Consider the following 20,879-nt stretch of genomic DNA (forward strand, 5'->3'; position numbering starts at 1 on the left):
GGTTTTTGGGGCCAGGGAAGGTTCTTATGATGGTTAGAGACCCCTCCTCCACTAAGAACGGGGGCTCCCAAACAAATGAAACACAAATTTCTGCATAACTCGAGAACTAATCAAACAAATGGAACAAGATTTTACATGTGGGTGTTTTTGGAAACAAGAGTATTTTCTATTATAAATTGAGGTCCCTCCCCACTTTAGGAGAGGGGGCTCCTATACAAATGAAATACAAATTTCCTCATAACTCGAAACTAATTAATCAAATGGAACCATATTTAGCATGTGGGTGTCTTTGGAGGCATAAATTTTTTTTATGATGAATTAGGACCCCTTACCTTTTTAGGAGGGGGGGCTCCCATACAAATCAAATACAAATTTCCTCATAACTCGAGCAGTAATCAAGCAAATGGAACCAAATTTGGCATGAGGGGGGTTTTGGAGGCAGGAATTTTTTTAATGGTGGTTCGAGACCCCTCGCCCCTGTGGTAGGGGGATAAGGACTCTCATACAAATAAAACAGAAATTTTTGCGTGACTCAAAAACTAATCGAACTCGAGAGATTTTAGGCTCTTTTGTAAAACACTAGCTGACCCGACAAACTTCGCATTGCCACAAATTAAACTGTGTTGTACATAAATCGTGAATCTCGGACGACCTTTGTCACAATCTTGAGTTTTGCAAGTTTCTGGGGAGTTCATAGGTGTTTTAATATACAAATTTTCCTCACAATAAAGTAGAAAACATCTCCCCCCATTGCTTAGCCTGATAAAATAAAGCGGATAGCATTTAAATATTCGCCATCATTACAAACCATTTCGCCGAATTTGCGGAACACCATTTCTCGGTTGACCATAACGCGGCCTGTGGCCGTCTCGCGCTGAATTATCTAATGTTACTATTGATAGTTTTTGGTGGTCTTGATTGATGTTTTAAGAAAGAGTCTAAAATATCTCGAGTACGATTAGTTTTTTAGTCCTTATCACCCTACCACAGGGGTGAGGGGTCTCAAACCATCTTTAAAAAATTCCTGTATGTATGAGGACTACCACCTATCTTAGCAAAACAACTGTTCATAGCAATGGGCCTATTTTGACTAATTACTTCTAGCGTTGCACTTATTTATAGTCTTTGGGTTATAGGTCATAGTTGTGTTATGCTCTTCTTTATGATGTTGTTGTGTTATAATGGTGTATTATTGGATCATAATGATGTATTAACTTTAAGATACTTTCTATTTTCGTTTTATTTTTGGTATTATGCTTTTCAATTTTAGGCAATCCGAAATATGGATATAAGAAAAAAGCTACGAGAAATAAGTTTACCAACTCCAAAGGTTATGTGCTATCAACCTATTTGACCTGGCCGAAATCGCGCGCGGACATTTATTAGATACCGATAGACATTTGTTACTATAAGCGAAAACCGAGACAAACGGGTTTATTTTGGCAATTACATCAAAAACCATAGCTGCGCGAGATACCTTTTGGCATCCTTCGATCATAAAATATACTAAAAACCCTAAACACTGTCGGGGAGCTGTTCAAAAGCTATCAAGTTTTTGATATGCAATAATTATATAATGGAAATTACGCGCGCGGTTTTCTTAGCTAGCCTGTTTCACGATGTCAATGCGCGAAATACCTCGAGCCCAAGCTAACTCAAAATGACTTTTAGAAATAAACGCTGCCGGAAAAATGCAACGAGCGAGGCACAAAAGCAAATGATGCGAAATTGCTTTACGAAACGACACTCAGTATGTAAGCACCAGTTATATGGGACTGACCTTGATACTCGAAAATTTTCTTGTAAAGCCAATAATTACGAAAATCATATATATAGTATATATTTTTTATAAATTTAATAAATCTAATGGTAATGGAACTCATAAACAGCCATAATTTATAAATTTACAGCGAAAAATACTATGCACATGTCAGATTTATAATGGTTCGAAAACCATGTTAGAACTTAAATTTATTCTACCTGAAAATAACAATCAGGCATAATGAAACATTAGCTCGTTTAGTTATTAGCTATTCCCTAAGTTGATAAGCATTTCCTCTTACCAACGCTAATATGCAGAGATATAGCGCCCTACACGCTTAGTCATCAAAAAAATTCCTGCCTCCAAAACCCCTCCTATGCCAAATTTGTTTCCATTTGATTGATTACTTCGCGAGTTATGCAGGAAATTTGTATTTCATTTGTATTGGAGCCCCCCTCCTAAAGTAGGGAGAGGTTTCAATTCACCATAGAAAAAATCCTTGTCTCCAAACACACCCACATGTCATATTTTGTTCCATTTGCTTGATTAGTTCTCGAGTTATGCAGAAATTTGTGTTTCATTTGTATGGGAGCCCCCCTCTTAGTGGGGGGACGGGTTTCTAACCATCATAAGAACCTTCCCTGGCCCCAAAAACCCCTATATGCAAATTTTCACGCCGATCGGTTCAGTAGTTTTCGATTTTATGAGGAACATACGGACAGACAAAAATCCATTTTTATATATAAGATCTTGTTTCCAGTATTTACCTATCTTTTTTTCATATTTTTCGTTTCTCATTTTCATATTTCTCCATTCCACAGAAAAGAAACCTGTCCCGCTTTCCATCCATCTATTTTTCCATCCATTCTGTCCAGTTTTTCTTACGTTTTTCATATTTTATGCCAGTCTTTTTCTTTTCTATTTCGCATTTTTCCTCTTTTTCTAACTCTCTATTTTTTGTCACGTTTTCCTTCGTGTTCTTTTCCGTGTTTTTCGTTCTGTCTAGTTTTTACTTTTTTATTTCTTTGTTGGTTCATGAAGTCCCCCCTCCCACAAAACTCACACCGCTCCAACGACCTCCAAACTCCCAACTACTGACAACGTGAGATTATCTGCACCGTCAGGACGCATCGCCCACTGTACCAACAAAGTCCCTGAGCCACCCGACCAAGTTATGTTTGCAAATAGTTCATAATTCATATCTACAAAATTCGTCGTGCTTCCGCTAGATCCTGCCAACAAATTCTTTCTAGCCATTCGCTCGTAATTGGTAAGGGGATCTTTCGACAATCACTCTCAAGCAAATATGACGTACCAAATTTTGAATTTAACTTCTCCTCGACTAGTAGTTTCTTCTTGTCGATTATCACCTGAAGGTCACGCGGGACACAATAAAGTTGGTATTACGGAAATCGTCGAGGAAATCCTGCCAGCAGCCAGCAGTCGTCCCTGCCATGTATGCTGGTGTGGTGACAGGGAGAGAGATCTACTCCGGAACTTTCACGGCACACGCCAATGACGCGGATGGTCTTTGTACACACTATCAGAATGTGCGAGGTTTAAAGACTAAAGTAGACGACTTATTCCTTTCCGAATGATTCCGAATGATTGCAACTATGATGTAATTATGCCAACTAAAACTGGCTCGATTTCGACATCGATTTCCTCTAACGTTTTGAATCCACCTTCAACACTGAAAGTAGTGTTGGCGGCCGTTGCTCGACCGTCCCCTTGTTCGTTGGTCCATTTAAGATAAGGAAATGGTGTCGAACAAGTCTGCATGGCATGAAGGTTTTGCTTGCTGCAGTTTACATCGCACCTGACAGAAGTAAGGTTGTCAGGTTTATCGACGAGCATATCCTCTCCATCCGTGAATTACGTGGCAAAGAGTCTTCAGACAAATTAATTCTTATTTGTGGTGTTAACCTATAAACAATCGCAAATTTCTTGGATTAATAGAGAGGAAAGGATGTTCCATTCCTTCGACTGTGATCTTCAACAGAACGGAATCATCAACTGTTATTGAATCTTGTGAACTGTTTGCTGATCATTATTCTTCTGTATTCGCCAGTGGATGTACACTCAAAATAATCCGCACATAACTAATGGAAAATTTCCATATGAAAAACATAAATTTTAAAAACACATAAATGGTAACTGTCTGGCACATAAAGTTCATTTACTTGGCACATGGATAAAATCTATGTGTGAAACACATAGAAACTTTACAAAAAGTTTTCTCAGTGTACCACAGTCTGATGATGCTGTTGTTCTGAATATTTTTGACGCCACTCCAGGTGTAGTCATTTCTGATGCAAAGAAATGGAAGACTAATCTGGTTACGATGGTGTTCCAACTATTATTTTCCGTTTACTGTTCTTGTAGTAATATTTTTTGAAACGATAGTTCTACAATTGATGAAGGGACGGTAAGGAAAAGTATTGAAGAAGGATTTTTTGAGAATGGAGGGGAAAGAGGAGAAAGGAAGGGGGGAGGTAATGCGGTTTCGTCAATGCCTACACAATATTCAAACATTTGTTTCGTAATTTATTCTAGCACTTCCAACCAGTCCCGGCAAACCTAATTATATCGCATTGTTCCGCGTATCAACACCCGTGCGTGGTCCGGTTTCCACTGACAACAAAGAAAAGCATTCCGCCCACCAGAGCCACCGCCAATTTGACAGACATAGGAAAGGCTAAAGCCCCGGTCGCAACCCACAACCGGAACAGACACGTATGAAAAAGTATCACATTTCAGGGACTTATGTGGTCATCATTTTGCTGTCCCGTACCCGTATCCGTACTGCCCCGTACAGTCCTGCCCCGGAAACGGTGAGTGTCCAGGTTTCGTTTCGAATCCCGAGATAAGCATAATTTTAAAACCCCATTATCCTCGCATCATCTTTCATCTACCATACACACGGTCACGGTCTTCCTTCGTTCCGGTCCTGGTGTTTCCCTGGCGACAACCGACCGAGGGGTTTAGGTGGAAAGCTTGGTCCATGCACGTAGCACAAAAGGGTCATAAATTGAAAAATATAATTATGATTGAATTTAGGCTCGTTGTTGCTCTTTTGCAGCAGCAACTTCGCTAGGGATATGAAGCGTTGGAGAAACGTAAGTGCACGAGAAAGTATTCTCGTGACCGCTAGGTCGAGGTTCTTCCTTTTGCGTTGGCTGCAATAGGTACACTTTTTTTCGATACTTTCCCCCTTTCCGTAAAGATCAAGATTCAAAATGATTAGAAGTCACGTTATTCGAGATAGTTACGTCGTTGCCAAGAACAATCCAAGAGCCGAAGGACGAAAAAGTTCACGCATCATTATTTGAATAACTTTATGCGATATGAATGGCGCTATTGATAGGGCCATTTTCCCCCTTTGAATTCTTTGATGCGGTTTGATGGTGGAAACCGGATGGATCTACCAAGAACTCAAGCGGAGTGAGTTTCGTAAGGAAAGTGAATTTTAATGCAGGTTTTAAATTAGTTGAGTTTATTTTTTCCCTCGGTACTGGTTGTGGTTTACGGGTTAAGGAAGTCCATAATCAGTAAAGACGGTTTGATGGACAGCAAACCAGACTGGCTGGCGAATAAGCGTGAGTACGCATCTCATTAGCGAGTGTTGTTTCTATTCGGTGACCAGTTCTGGTGTAATCCACATTTGGTGAAAGGGTTAGCAGGGAATTAAATTGAGATGTTTATTGTGTTTCGGTATGGAGTTTTGTGTTCGACACAAAACAGCAACAGATATGTATTTTGGTATATGAGACGTGCTGCTGACAATTGGATGTATATACAGGGCGCGGGAGCTTCCAAGGAACAAAGGATTCGTGAACACAGCTGAGGTTTCAGCTGGTTCAGAACAGAAGAAGCATCGAATGAAACGAAGGGATTGTTGAAACCACCAATCTGTCTAAATTTGAGAGGACACCAAGTGTGTCATTGTACTGATTTTACTGAAACGCACTTACCATCCGGTCCGGTGCACATTAATTTCAGTAAAAAGCGAACCTTCTTTGAAATCGAGTCAATGACTTTATTTATTAAATTTGTCGTACCGCCTTTAAATTCGTCCATCAAAATGTTCCTTCGTCCAAACTAACTGGATAAAGAACTGCAAAACGAATTCAACCAATATGATAATTAAGCAGATGAATTTTTCTTTCCAAAAATAAAAAAAACTTTAAAATTCCTTTCGAACTTTCTAGCTTACGATAAATGGAATTCAACAATACGAGATTGTAACATATTGTAACATAATCTCTTATATCTAGTTTGAAGGGACCGTAACATTAAAAACGTTTCTATCAATCAAATATGAGAATACAGATAACTATTAACTAAACTGAAATCACGTGAAATCACAAAAAGATATAAAACATACCCAAATCACACGGTCCGGGTTGATCCATTCAGCTCCAAGGTCATTACAAAACTGCGCAAGAAAGGTGTAACTTTCATTCGACAGCAGGGCTTGTTCGTTCACTTTGACTCAATGTTGATTCATTTGCCAATACCGTCTCAGTCGAGCAAAATTTGACAAAGTTATGTATGGGACATTTGTAGAACCAGTTATTATCTACAATTTTGCTGAACAAAGTTTTACTGTATCTTTTGTATTTACGGTGCTACAATGCTAGTACCTTATTAGTGACTAAATGAATGCTCATTTAGTTACTAATGACGTACTAGCATTGTATCATCGTAATAACAAAAGATACAGCAAAACACTCTTCAGCAAAATTGAAAATGATAACTAGTTCTACAAATGTTCCATACACAACTTTGTCAAATTTTGCTCCGCTGAGACGGTACTGTCAAATGAATCAACTTTGAGTCAAAGTGAACGAACAAGCCCTGTTCGACAGCAATGGAAACATTGGCACTGATACTTTGAAGCCATTTTCTTTTCAGCTACTACCAGATCTACTATCTTGACCTTGATTCGATAGCAACCGTACTGAGAAACAACACCATTGGCCGTAAAAACACTTTTTAAACTATTTCCAAAATGCTCAACAACGGATTAGAACAGCCATTCTACTTTTTTTTCACTAAAACACAACACTAAACAGTAGAAAGCTACGGCCAACACAAGTAAGAAACAAGCACAACAAATTTTACTAATAAAAGCATCCTATCAGGAGAAATACATTTTTCAAATTTTTCCGGTGCACTAGCGATTCATCCGTACGTTCATCACAAAGCTACAAAAAAGTGTAACTATCATTGGACTATCAGGATTGCAAACGTAGAGAAGAGCATTCTAAAACCACTTTTTTCTGCTGCTACCCAAACTACCATCTTGATATTGTTGAGATAGGAGTCGCTCATCACTTGCAGTAACATAACACACTTTAAAACATTTGCACAATATCTCTAGACACATTGAAATCATAATTCTAATCTTCTATCAATTATAACACACCCAGAACAAACACGCTGAACACGGGCCAGCGACAGACACAAGAGTAAAACCATCGCGATCCAAATGCGAAGCCAACCCAGGGCCCACTGATCGTAGGTAATCGTTCAGTTTAAAAATTGCTTGCAGTTGCTTGTCTAGGCTAGTGTAGTCATTTTTCACGTTCGGGTGACGTCCACCACTGCCGCCGTCGGGTGATCATGATCATGCACACCGACTAACGGTACTTTCTGCTTTCGAATGAATGAGATTATCAAATGAATTTTAGAATCGGCAGAACCAGGAATGTATGGATGCAAGATGCAAACTAGTAATGGGAGATGTCACATCGATGTTTGAGCGTCGATTTTCCGATGCTTCGAGTCGATGTCAGGTCACAGAAAAATCGGTCATATCGATTTTATGTTTTCGATTTGAATCGATGTTCTTCGATGTTGACGATGCCAATCACCAAATGTAAATTTATAGTTCAATCTTCAATTCTTATGCTTAGGCGTATGCTGATCGTCAACCGTACATTAATAGTCGCTGTTTATTTTTTATCGTATCGATTTAACTTACATTGTAATCTGTCACTGCGCAAATTATCAATAAGTTAAATCTACTCATGGATATTACTTCACATTCTACAATCTCACCACCTTTGTCTCAAGCGTATTTGGGCAGTATTCCGCAGTATGATGTAAATATACTTAGAATGAATTTTTCGCCTCACGATGTCCTGCTTAAACTGCAATCTATCGATGAATCAAAAGGGCCCAGTCCTGCTGAGTTGCCACCGTTCTTCGTGAAAAACTGTGCCAGTGCTCTCGCGTTCCCTATTAGTATCCTATTCAACCTTTCGATCACAGAGAGGTACTTTCCAACCATTTGGAAATCTGCCTCAATCACACCGATTCACAAATCGGGTTCTCCCAACGTGGCGGACAACTATCGTGGAATTTACATTCCTAACTGTCGCTTTGAAAGTATGGTTGCGTTTAAAAGTATGGTGCACGATGAACTCTACCAATCTGTCAAATTTATAATTGCTACAGACCAACACGATTTTATGGAAACGCTCGAGCACAACAAACTTGCTAAGCTACGTTTCGACTATTGTGGACAAAATGGAAAAACAACAACAGATTGACTTTTGATAAGGTTCCACATATTCTAGAGGTCGAGAAGTTCTCAATAATAGGGTTACCAGAATGAATAACACAATGAAAGCTGTCTTACCCTATGGTTCGCAGCTCAACAGTGAAGGTTTGCAATGTCTGCTCTACCCCATTCCAAATTAAGTCCGATGTACCTCAGGGCAGCGTCCTGGGGCCATTGCTATTCGTTTTATTTATTAACAATTGAAGTAACCAAAATTATTATACCCTGACTATCTCAAATGTTACCGAGTAATCCTGACGCTGACAGATTGCTGCGCCGTTCAAACGGAAATCAACACGCTCATGAATTGGTGCAGTTTGAAAGAAACTAAAGAATACGTGAACAAATGCTGCATGATAGCATTCACCAGGTTACGTTACGTGTACCAATTCCGTTTGATTGCAGCATGGCAGTAACCACCTTGGAACGCACCGTGGGATGAAACCCAAATCTAGGTGGACAATAGTAATCACGCTAAAACCGTTAGTCCTAGGTATCTAGTAAGTTCGGAGTAAATTTGTTATTTCAACTTCCGCATTTTTTAGTGTACATGGCATTAGGATGACCATCATAGTAAGCGAGTGCAAAATATAAACTTTTTTATGGCTTAAGTTAGCTGAATAAAATGTTCAACAAAGTTAAAAAACATTGAATTTTAAGTAACTTTGCTAAAGAAATGAAAGTTCTATCTCTTATGGTTGATGGGCTGGATCTATTTAAGTCGGGGTGGACCTAAAAAATCCGTTTTTTCTTTATATCTTCTTTCGTGTTTATTTCTCACATATCATGCCTTCTAAGCACTTTCACACGCATGGTAAACACATACTTTGTTTGAAGAACTCAAGTCGTTATCTCCTTCGATTCCGAAGCTACAGGCATTTTTTCTAAAAAATATATGGTTTTTTCAAATGTCAATAACGTAAAAACTGCTCAAAAGCAGCAAATAAAATTTTGTACAGATGTTTAGTAATATATAGGCCTCCGAAATTAATTGAGATCACATCGGTCCAGGTCGGCCCTTTTTTGCTAGACCGTATTGAATAATGAAGGAAAAATTACCGGTTTACTTACCAAAATCACAATTTTTACGTAAAAAGAATGGATTAAAAAAATCAGAGAAGTTGTGCACAAGACACGACCGCATAGGTGATGTAGGACTACGTAAGTCTCTTTGTGGCGATAGTAGGATGTATCCATGTATGTAATAATACGAAATCTATCTATCTATACCTATAAAAAAGGATTTCTGTCTGTCTGTCCGTATGTTCCTTATAGAATCTAAAACTACTGAACCAATCGGCGTGAAAATTTGCGTGTAGAGGTTTTTGGGGACAGGAAAGGTTTTAGTGATGGTTAGAGACCCCTCCCCCCACTAAGAGGGGGGGCTCCCATACAAATGAAACACAAATTTCTGCATAACTCGAGAACTAATCAAGCAAATAGAACAAAATTTGGCATGTGGGTGTTTTCGGTGACAAGAATTTATTCTATGGTAAATTGGGACCCGTCTCCTCTTTATAAGGGGCATTATAACTCCTCTCCCCTATAAGAGGGGGGGGGGGGGGGCTTCCATACAAATTTCCTCATAACTCGAGAACTAATCAAGCAAATGGAACCAAATTTGGCATGTGGAGATTTTCGAGGGCAAGAAAATTTTCTATGGTGAATTAGGACCCCTCCCCACTTTAAACGGGGGGGCTCCTGTACAAATGAAATACAAATTTCCTCATAACTCGAGAAATAATCAAGCAAATGGAACCAAATTTGGCATGAGTGTGTTTTTGGAGACAAAATTTTTTTCTATGATGAATTGGGACTCCTCCCCACTTTAGGAGGGGGGGGGGGCTCCTATACAAACGAAATACAAATTTCCTCATAACTCGAGAACTAATCAAGCAAATGAAACCAAATTTAGCATGTGGGTGTTTTTGTAGGCAAGCATATTTTCTATGGTGAATTAGGACCACTCCCCACTTTAGGAGGGGGGGGGGCTCCTATACAAATGAAAAACAAATTTCCTCATAACTCGAGTACTAAACAAGTATTGGAACCAAATTTGATATGTAAGTGGTTTGGAGGCAAGTTTTTTTCTATGGTGAATTGAGACCCCTCTCCTCTTTAGAAAGCGAGTTATGACCCATCTTCCCTTTAAGAGGGTGGGCTTCCATAGAAATGAAATGCAAACTTCCTCTTATCTCGAGAACTAATCAAACAAATGAAACCAAATTTGGCATGTGGGAGTTTTAGATGGCAGAAATTTTTTCTATGGTGAATTACGACCCCTCTCTTCTTTTAAAAGGGAGGGCTCCCATACAAATGAAATACAAATTTCCCTATCATTTGAGTACTAATCAAGCCAATGGAACCAAATTTAGCATGTAGGAGATTTTTGAGTCTTGAATTTAATTTATGATAGTTAGAGACCTCTCGCCCCTGTGGTAGGGGGATATGGACTCTCATACAAATAGAACAGAAATTTTTGCGAAACTCAAAAACTAATCGAACTTGAGAAATTCGAGACTCTTCCATAAAACATTAATCAATAACAAGACCACAAAAATGAACTATACACTCGAGTCTTTTTTATACGGTTTGTTTTTTTCGATTACTCAAGAACGGTGCAATTTGGGGACCATTTACAAAATACGTGACAAATGTCGGGCCTCTCCCAAACGTATTGGGAAATAAATGAATAGTCCCTAAATAGCCCCGTTCTCAATATTCGAAAAAACAAACCGTGTAAAAAAAGTACTTGCGTGTAGTAACACTAGATCATTCAGGGCGAGACGGCCGCGAGTATTGCCGGGGACCCGCCGTCGGAAGCGCCGCCCACTACTGTCTAGGTTTATTTATTTTCCTAGGTCTACCTGGGTTTCCTGGAACGAGCGACAGCGAGTAAGGAGAGAATCGCGAAATGGTACTTTCCACAAAAAAGTTTTCCGTGAAATGGTACATTCCGCTTAAGGTTTTTCGCAAAATGATATTCGGCGTAATGTTGTACAATCATGGCAAATATTACTATCCGCTTTCTGGCTATGCAATGAGGGGACAGGGGAGTTGTTTTCTACTTTACTGTGAGGAAAAATTGCAAATTTGTATATTAAACTACCCATTCCAGGTAACTAATAAGCCTTAATGTAAGCAGCAAATCAGCGTATCTGACATTTTATACTGCACGTTATTGTATGTTAGCTTTTTGACTGCATAGGTGTTGTAAATTGGCATCCAAAATTGTATTCAAATTCTTCGTGTCGGCAATTAGCTGTAAATTAGCATTGTCAGCACTATAAGAAGGTTATCAGTAGCTGTATATTTTGCCAAAATAGTATTTAAGTAGCATTTAAGGCGACTTAAATGATTATTGGCCTATATTTGAATAGCATTGGTGATGCTTATTGGTTACCTGGGATGCTTTCATAGTTACGTAACTGCCAAAATGAATCATCTAAGGTTGAACTCCTCAGAAACTTGCAAAACTCGAGATTGTGACAAAGATCATCCGAGATTCATGATTTATGTACAACACAGGTTAATTTGTGGCAATACGAAGTTTGTCGGGTCAGCTAGTAACTAAATAAATTAATATTAAATAAATAAATTTCGTATATAACTCTGAAGCTTCAAAAACAAAGACCGTCTACAGACAGTCTTAAGGCCCCCATACACGTACGTACATGTTGGCCGAAAATGTTGGTGAATTCATGTTCGTCCAACACGCTCGCTTGTGTGTGAGTGCCACGAACCAAGCTGGCAGAAGAAAATGTTCGGCTCGGCGCTCGGTCGGAATGAACCTCCAACATTTTGTTCATTTCCAACCCAACATATGCGTACGTGTATGGGGGCCTTTACCCGTTACAGAGTTAACTGCGCAGTACATATACACTGAAGTCGCTTTTTACGCGGTTTGGTTTTTACTCGACTATTTTCACGCGAATTTCGGAATTAACGCGGTTTTTTTTACGCGAATTTCGGAATTCACGCGGTTTTTTTACGCAAATTTCAGAATTTACGCGGATGTGCTCAAAACGTCTATTTTTTCGCGTAATGTTGATATCCACAAAGTTTTTTTACGCGAAATTTTGGATTTTTTTACGCGAATTTTGGAATTCACGCGGTTTTTTTACGCGAATATTGGAATTTACACGGGTTTTTTACGCGAATTTCGGAATTTACGCGGTTTTGATTTACGCGGGACGTATCCTTCTCGTAAAAAGCGACTTGAGTGTATACAGACCATGGAATCATTTCCATTGTATTTGCATCCTTACGTTCCTGCTTCCGCTGATTCTAAAATTCATTCTCTCATTCATTCGACAACAAAATTTCGCACTGTGAGTGGCGAATGAACTTCTAGGTTTAAAACACTCTCTAATAAAAATCAAAATACCAACCAACCAATTTCGCACTGTGCTGCAGCTCATTTTCCATTTGTATCCGCAGCTATTCTAAAGTAAGCTGACGTCTTTGGAAGAAAGTGGAAAGTACCGTTAGTCAATGTGCACGAATACAATCACCCGGCGGCAGCCGGCAGCGGTAGTGGAGGTGACCCGATCGCGAAAAATGACTACTAAAATCCACAACCACTAACCTAGCCCGACTTTAGCAAGAAACTAACGGTCACCTACGATCAGTTGGCCCTTGGTTGGCTTCGGGTTCGGAACGCAATGGATTTGCTTTTGTGCTTGTTTGTTACCCGTTTTCACCGTGTTTGTTCCGGTTGTGTGATAATTGAAAGAAAATTAGAATTAAAATTTCAATATGTTTTGAAATATTGTGCAAATCTTTTAAAGTGTGTTATATTATGGCAAGTGCTGCCCGATTCCTACCGCAGCAAGATCAAATTAGTAGTTTTGGTAGGAGAAGAAAAGTAGTTTTAAATAGTCCCTCTCTACGTTCGCAATCCAGTTCAATGATAGTTACGCTTTTTTGTAACTTTGTGATGAACATCCCGCTGAATCGCGAATGCATCGAGCTGGACCGGACAATTTGGTAAATAGTTTTTCTTATGAGTAGGTACAATTTTTTTGTGCTTGGCCACAGATTTGTGCTGTTTAGTATTGTTTAGTGTTTATGTTTTAGTGAAAAAAAATTAGAATTGATTTTCTAAACCGTTTTGAGGTATAGTTTAAAAAGTGTTTATGGAAAATGGTGTTGTTTCTCAAAGCGGTTACTATCGAATCAAGCTCAAGATAGTAGATCTGGAAGTAGTTGAAAAGAAAGTGGCTTTAAAATATCCCTGATAATGTTTCCATTGCTGTCGATTGAAAGTTTTGCAATAAACTTGGAGCTTAATGGCGGATAGATCAACCCGGACCGAGCGATTTGGGTATGTTTTATATCTTTTTTGTGGTTCCACGTTATTTAATTTTACTGAAATTGTATACATATTACTGCATATTAGCTGTATTTTGCGTACGTCTCCATATGTCTGACTGAGGACAAATCGGCGGTATTTAACTTAGAAGAACTTTAGAAGGCCAGCATCATACTTCGAGGCCAACTATACTGTTGAAATCGATGTTAATGCACCCCTTATAGTAACGTAATTTATCACATTGTACATAATAGAGAATTAGAAATCTCTGCATTGTTGTGCAACCACTAGATGTGATCTTTTGTCCGGTGAAGTGGCTTTTCATCATTCCCTGATTGATTGACACTCAGTCTTTGACAAACTTTTAACTATATTTTCGCCTTCTCCCGCAACTATTCGTGTTCTATACATTGTGGTGGACTATGCACTTGAGAGTTTCTCCTCTGCTAATGATTATCAAGTGATGCTCAAACTCCATTAGGCGCGAGCCGTTGATTGACAACGCATGGCCAAACTGGTGTTTGTGTGTGTGCTTGTTAATAAATCCGAGGGCGAGGTATCGAATTTCCACCGGCAGCTGCTCGAACATCGAATCTCAACTAAGGAAAATGCAAATTAATTTGTCAAATGTCGCACCGAGATTAGCTTCCGACCAGAAGCTGCCCGCGTGCTCCTAGGGATACGAGTGCCGTTGATGAGATATTAATGAATATTTTATTGGTAAATCAATTGATATGGAAATTAGGTCATGTTTCAAGCGATGCCTAGATCGAGGGGGGTAAAATATACATTAGCAATTAAAATTGAATGCAACGTGATCGGAATATTTTTGACTTGAGAGCGTTTAGCACGGTTTTACTTCGAGTGCACGCACAAAGCACAGCCTGGTGGGTGTTGGCTCGTCAAAGGAAAAGCCGGAGATTAAAAAAATGATGTGACGCAACAAGCACTCTCCCTATGTCTCTCTACGTCACTCGGCGGCACCATATCACGGGTGCGTATATTCGAAAGCACATTCCCGGTAACGGAAAGTTAATATTTATTGAAGCATTATGTTAATTTATCGCGAAATAATAAAGTTACAAATGATAGCGACTTCCCGGTTGCACATGAGGCGCTGGATATTAAATTTTTTTCCCTCAATTGGCGGAGTCCTGAGTTTGGCGATGAAAAATGAGCAGATTTGCGGAAAACAGCTGTTGCTCGTGACATGTAGGAGTCAGTCAGCAGATTGAATGTGTCCTACGGCTGGATGCAAATATGGTTCAATACGTAATATGATTTCGCTTTCAGCAGCTGCAGGTATTAAAATTATTAAAAAAGATGGGATGTATTGAACTGTAAAAAACGATTGGTTATCCTCAAGTGATTTGAAATACGGAAGACTCCTTCATCAACTTGATTACATGCAGTGCGTTTGCCGTTTTGGCCACACCAACAACCGGATCATCGCCCAGGGTCAGCAGCGCCACGGTCCATCGGTGTAGTTTTATCGATTCTGCACGAGTGGATATCGATGGCGACCAAAAGAAGAAAAAAAAATGCTCGAAGACACTGACTGGATTAATCAACAAGGAAACCCCGATCCCAAGCGGAAGTAGGTGGTTTCCTAGCAGCTCATCGATGGGTGCTACATTATCGAAATTGAGTAGTTTTTTTTTTCTTTGGTTGTTGTTTGGTCAAATCAGGGCAAGGGGACAGTGAACAAATAGAGACTGACCATTTTCCCATGTTGAGAGAGTCGAGCTCGAGGGTTCTCTGCGGAGGGGATGAGTGCAATTGGATTTCTTTTTTATATGCTATTGAAAGGCAGTTATTACGACTAGGAGCGGCACGGTCAGTTGTCCTGTCGGTGTATCTTTTTATGGGTATTTTACGGTCTCTAATAGAAAACAGATACTAGAGATTCGTACTTTTGTCAGCTCTTGATTGAAACGACAACGGTAATTGATTGGAAACCCGGAAAGATACAGCAACTGTCGGATACAGCAGTAGTAAGCAGTAAGAGTTGTTCGCAGTGATGAAGCCATGTCAACTCAGCATTCAACGTGGTTTACGTCTTTTTCGATACGTAAACAGAATGAAAATTGCGTCACCTATTGCGTTACCATGGCGAGAAACAAACCTGCCTAATGTTGTCTTTAGCTTGTATGTAATCAAAGGATAAATACGAGGTTTTTACCAAAATAAAAACTCCTCGCATGGTACCAAAAACTTACCAGAAACGACAAATCATTGCCGCAATCAACGGTAAACGCATGTTCATCTTCGAAATCCATTAAGATAAAGATATCGCCCCTGCAGGACAATAAAACAACAGCAATCAGCAACTTTGCGCCGAACGCCACCCCAACTTTTCCGCCGAGTTAAACGTCCTCACCTCGTCCGAGTGAGCGCACCCGAATGCCGACTAATAATGGAAAATCTATTAGTGAAATTGTACGCGATAAATCTTTTCGCCAGCCCATAAAAATAAATAATAATGTAGCACTTCTCCGGTTCTATCACTACTGCCGAACCGTTTTGTCGGACTATTCCTGCGGACATCTTCAACTTTCATCCCAGCGCGTTTACACACGCTACGCAGCACGGCGACATCGGCAAATAATCGACCCAAAACGAGCACATTCCTTTGTTGTACGCTTTTTTCGCCCAAAATGCTACGAAACCGTACGACAGATAATCAAATTTGCCATTATTTATTGCAGCTGCGATTCTGGCCAAAAGTGCAACACATCGAAAGACAAAGACATATCAATAAATTTACCTCGCCTGTCCTTTCCGGTGCTTTTTCCATGGGGGCACCTTTCATCCCAAAAGCAACCGGAGAAACATATGTGACACTCCGGGTTCGGTTCGATTTACATCTGAGTCAGGAGTTTTTTTCTCCTGCGGAGCAAATAAGGCAGAGAAAAAAAATCCACTGACGATAGAACCACAAGTCAGCAAACAAGTGCGGTTTTTCGCTTTTCCCGGGCAAGAAAAAACAGTGGAATAGAAAGAAAGGGGAGAACCTGCGTCTTGCCAGGTTTATTGGACTTTATGGGTTCCTCCAGGAGTTGTAAAGAAATTAAATGGAAAAAGTTAATCCCGAAGAGATGATCAGTCTGAATCTCCCGTGAAGTGGTATGAAAAACAAATGCTAACTTCTCGACTAGAGAAACTTAAGATACAGACTCGCTGAGACAGTATTGTTCCATTGGTTCTGATCTGAAACAGCTGGAATACTTTATTACTCAGGTACGCTGGTCAGTAGCTGCCAGTAGCTACTTAATTGTCATGTTGTCTGCTAAATACATGCGAAAAACTCCTAGAGAGGATTGTCCAAAACAGGCGTGACGATGCACACGGAAGGTGAGCACGGTCTGTCAAACATGAAGTTCGGATTCCAGAAGGGGAAATTCACTGTAGATGCTATTCGGATAGAAGTCTCGCGCGCCGAGAGGTCGTCTAAACAGAAGCGAAAAGGAGATCGTTTTTACGCCGTTGTTGTAACGGTCGACGTAAAAAACGCCTTCAATAGTGCCAGCTGGTTTCTCCGAATCGTTAAACAGAATGCAGGCCCCTGGGTATCTGTACAGAACTCGGTGCAGAATTACATCCAAAACAGGATGCTTCTTTACGAGGAGCACCCGAGGGGCGTAAAATCACGGCGGGAGTACCGCAAGGCTCTATCCTCGGCCCAACGCTTTGGAACGAGATGTACATTGGCATACTGACTCTGAAACTTCCCAAAAGTGTGCTTATCGACGGCTTTGTCGATGACATTATGCTATCGGTGACAGGCGCAACACTGGAGGAGGTGTAAATGCTAGCAACCGAGGCGATAAGAACATTGGAAACTGGATACAGGAGTCGAAGTTGCAAATAATCCACCACAAAATGGACGACCTACTGGTCAGTAAGACTATCAACGTATTAGCCAGAATTATGCCGAAACAACAGCTGCTGGTCAGCGTATCATCGTCGACACTACGATACGGGCCCCCAGCCTGGACCACAGTGCTGCGAACCAAGCGACTTGGGGTAAAGCTAATCTGCACTGCCATCGGAGGCAGTGTGTGTTATTGCCGGAATGCTTTCCATCTGCATCATGTTGGAAGAAGATAATGAACGCTACAAACGAAGACACGTCAGAGGAATTCGGAAGCTAGTGAGAGATGAATCGATGACTACTGGGCCAGGGCCCGGGAACGGTAGATGGACGTTCTGTCGACCTGGTTGAACAGGAATCATGGGCAAGTCAGCTTTCATTTGACGCAGTTTTTGTTGCGGAACGGATTTTGTTTCAGGCAATACATGCACCGGTTTAGATACAGTTTAAATACATACCGAAAAAAAATCCAAAATTTTAGTTGTCACCCCTTATATAGTATATATGAGTAAAAGTAGAACAATCTCACCAGCAATCCTTCGAGTGAACTATAATTGCGTCATTTGAATTTCCGTGAATGCATCTAATATACATTAACTGATTAATTTTTCTTTCTAATATCCATGTGCATTACTTAACCTTGCTACGGTCAGTTTTCATTGTAGAGTAGGAGATGCTTGATGAGCTAAAATGAAATAAATAATTAAAATAACATACTAGGCTTACCTGCTAACAGTCTGTGTGGCTCAGTCGTCTGCCCAAAATCTCATTTTTAAGCTGGGAACCACGCAGCATCGCACCTCTTAGCTTAGCTACTCAATACAGTATTACCGGGAATGGCCGCGTGGAGGCGCTAGGTAGGAGCTTGGGCTGGTAAAAGCTATGTTGGACGCTTCTCGTTTGCCTTCCCCATTTCATACCCTATATTGCATCAATTCGGGCGCATTGCATAAATTAAATATGACATTTCTAAGCACTGCTCATGATTTCGTGAATATGTGCATCGGGTGCAAGCGGGCTGCGTTGATGTCACATTTGAGTTGAGGCATGAAATGGACACCCCGGCAAAGTGGAAGAAGAACTCTGCAAAGTTTGAGGAGAGAACAATGGAATTTATTCAAATCTGAGCACTCTGATAGAGGAGGCCCGGCAACAAGTACTGGCATCCTGCCTCCTTCTCGGATTCTGTTAAACGTTCTCGGAGTCGTAGCTTACCTGCAGCGACGCGACAGTGTCTATGCCCTAAGAAACAAACCGAAGAAAATCAGCGTTCACACTCGGACTGTTCCGTTCACGAAAGGCATTGGAGCAGCAACGACCCAAAATGATCTGCGGTTTCTCCTTCCGGTGTATTTTCCCGGGAGTTCGGAGGGCAGATCAAGATAGTATAACGTTATCGGTAAGGCCGTTGCCACCCGGAATTATGAAGCCGCTTAGGGTACATGCAGAAAACCTCAGGGAACCTGTTGTTTGCTTTACTGTGCAAACCTTTCCTTTTTGATTCAACACTTTTTCAGTCTTCTCACCTATCTGCTTTCTACCGCTCGTGTCTTTTCACTTCGTTATGAAACTTAAACATTTATTCTAGTTTTGCTTCTTTTAGTTTTAGTACTGCTGAACTTTGCTTACACCATCTTCTGATATGTTATATATAAGTCCGCTCACCTGGTATTTTCCTGTAGAAAACAGGAAACTCAGGACTGATTATAAGACGCCAACCGAAGTTGATTGTTCTGGATGCCTTTAAAGTCCCACGTCCAGTGATATTAAACGCATTATTTTCACAAAACGCATTCTCAGAGGAAAATAAAAAGACTCATAAAGAGCTCAAATGAGCATCCCCCTATCGCCAAGAGGCACAAACTGCAGGGATTCAATCGCAATGGTATTTGTACTGATTTGAACTAATTAACCGTTGATGAAACTTCTTTGTGTACTCTTGTAAGCAGAAACTATATTATAAACTATCGGTTCGGCGAAACACTGCTGAGGAAAGCTATTTCGAGGCATCTTCTAATCCGAAATCCCGATGAAATCAATGCCCTGTCAACCAATATTGGTGGATTCGAAGTTAATGCTAAAGCTTAGGAAGGTCTCAAAACTCCATTAACTCTGGCAGTTTAGCGATCCCGAGGGCTAGCGGTATCGAACTAGTGGAACCATATAACAGTCCAAAGAGGTCCAGACAGGGTTCTAGTAAAGCAGAGACTTGCTGTGTTCAGTCTACGATGATCGCAGGCCTTGCTAACCTTGTTACTACAGGGCCAAGCGGTGCGCAATATCGCTGGTTCGCATTATCGGGCCAGATCAACCAGCAAGGATTAGTGGTAAGAGCGAAACGCCACGGAACTAGCATCCCACACCATCTAAAATAAATTCGGATATTGCTAAGCGACGAAGTTTGCCTTCTAATTGGGTGAAAAATGCAGGGATTTTGCTTTGGACTCTCCCAAACCTAGCCGAATTTTATGAAATGTTTATAGTTTGAATTCTTCCATTCATTCCAAAGTTACATTTCCGTGTTTGTTTCCATAATTTGCTACCCAGCATAGTAAACAAAGACGTATAGTTCTATGTGCAATAGTTGCGCTGAGCGTATTTACACAGTATTTTATGGTATGAAAGTTAAGTTTTTCGATGAATCCAATCAAATCTAATATACAATTATGCAACGTAATTTACTCAAAATCCAGCGTGAGAACTTTTTTCTCCCCAGATCACTTTCTGGTTCTGTTCCGCTTTTTGAGGTTAGGTTGTCATCGCCCAATTATCATCCACCCGTGAAGAACCCGTCGCATCATCGCTGAGGGATGTAAACAAACCATAACGTAGCAGACAAAAAAGCCCTAAACAGCTATTCTTTTAATTCAATCATCACGCATAACAAACTGTCATCAAAAACGATCTGGGAAACACAAAAAAACTGCCTAATCATACTGCCAACTACCAACTACCACCGTAAACCACCGCGGCCTGGTAGTTTTGTCACGCGTGTTTGAGTATGCAAATTTTTCTCGGCTTGATTAGGATCCGCGGGCGAGCATCGGCTTTCGGCAAAACCGTCGGCTGGCTGTCACCCGTGCGTGAAATCTGATCAATCGCTGATGATGGTAGAGGATCCTTTTGCTGCCTGATGCCTACTACTCGAGTACTGCCGTTCGGTTCGCTCTCCAGGATCATCACAGGACTGCTCGTGGTGAAAGTTGGCGCGGTGTATTATGAAGTCATCTAATTTGACACACTCACTTTAGAAAATAGATGCATCCGGATTTTCGGATGTGCCATGGCTGATACGCTCATCCTGGTTTGTTTTGTTTCGTTTGGTTAGAGTGTGATGACAGATCATTAGCATGCCCCG

This window comes from Sabethes cyaneus, chromosome 1 (assembly GCF_943734655.1).
Source record: "Sabethes cyaneus chromosome 1, idSabCyanKW18_F2, whole genome shotgun sequence".
NCBI lineage: Eukaryota > Metazoa > Arthropoda > Insecta > Diptera > Culicidae > Sabethes > Sabethes cyaneus.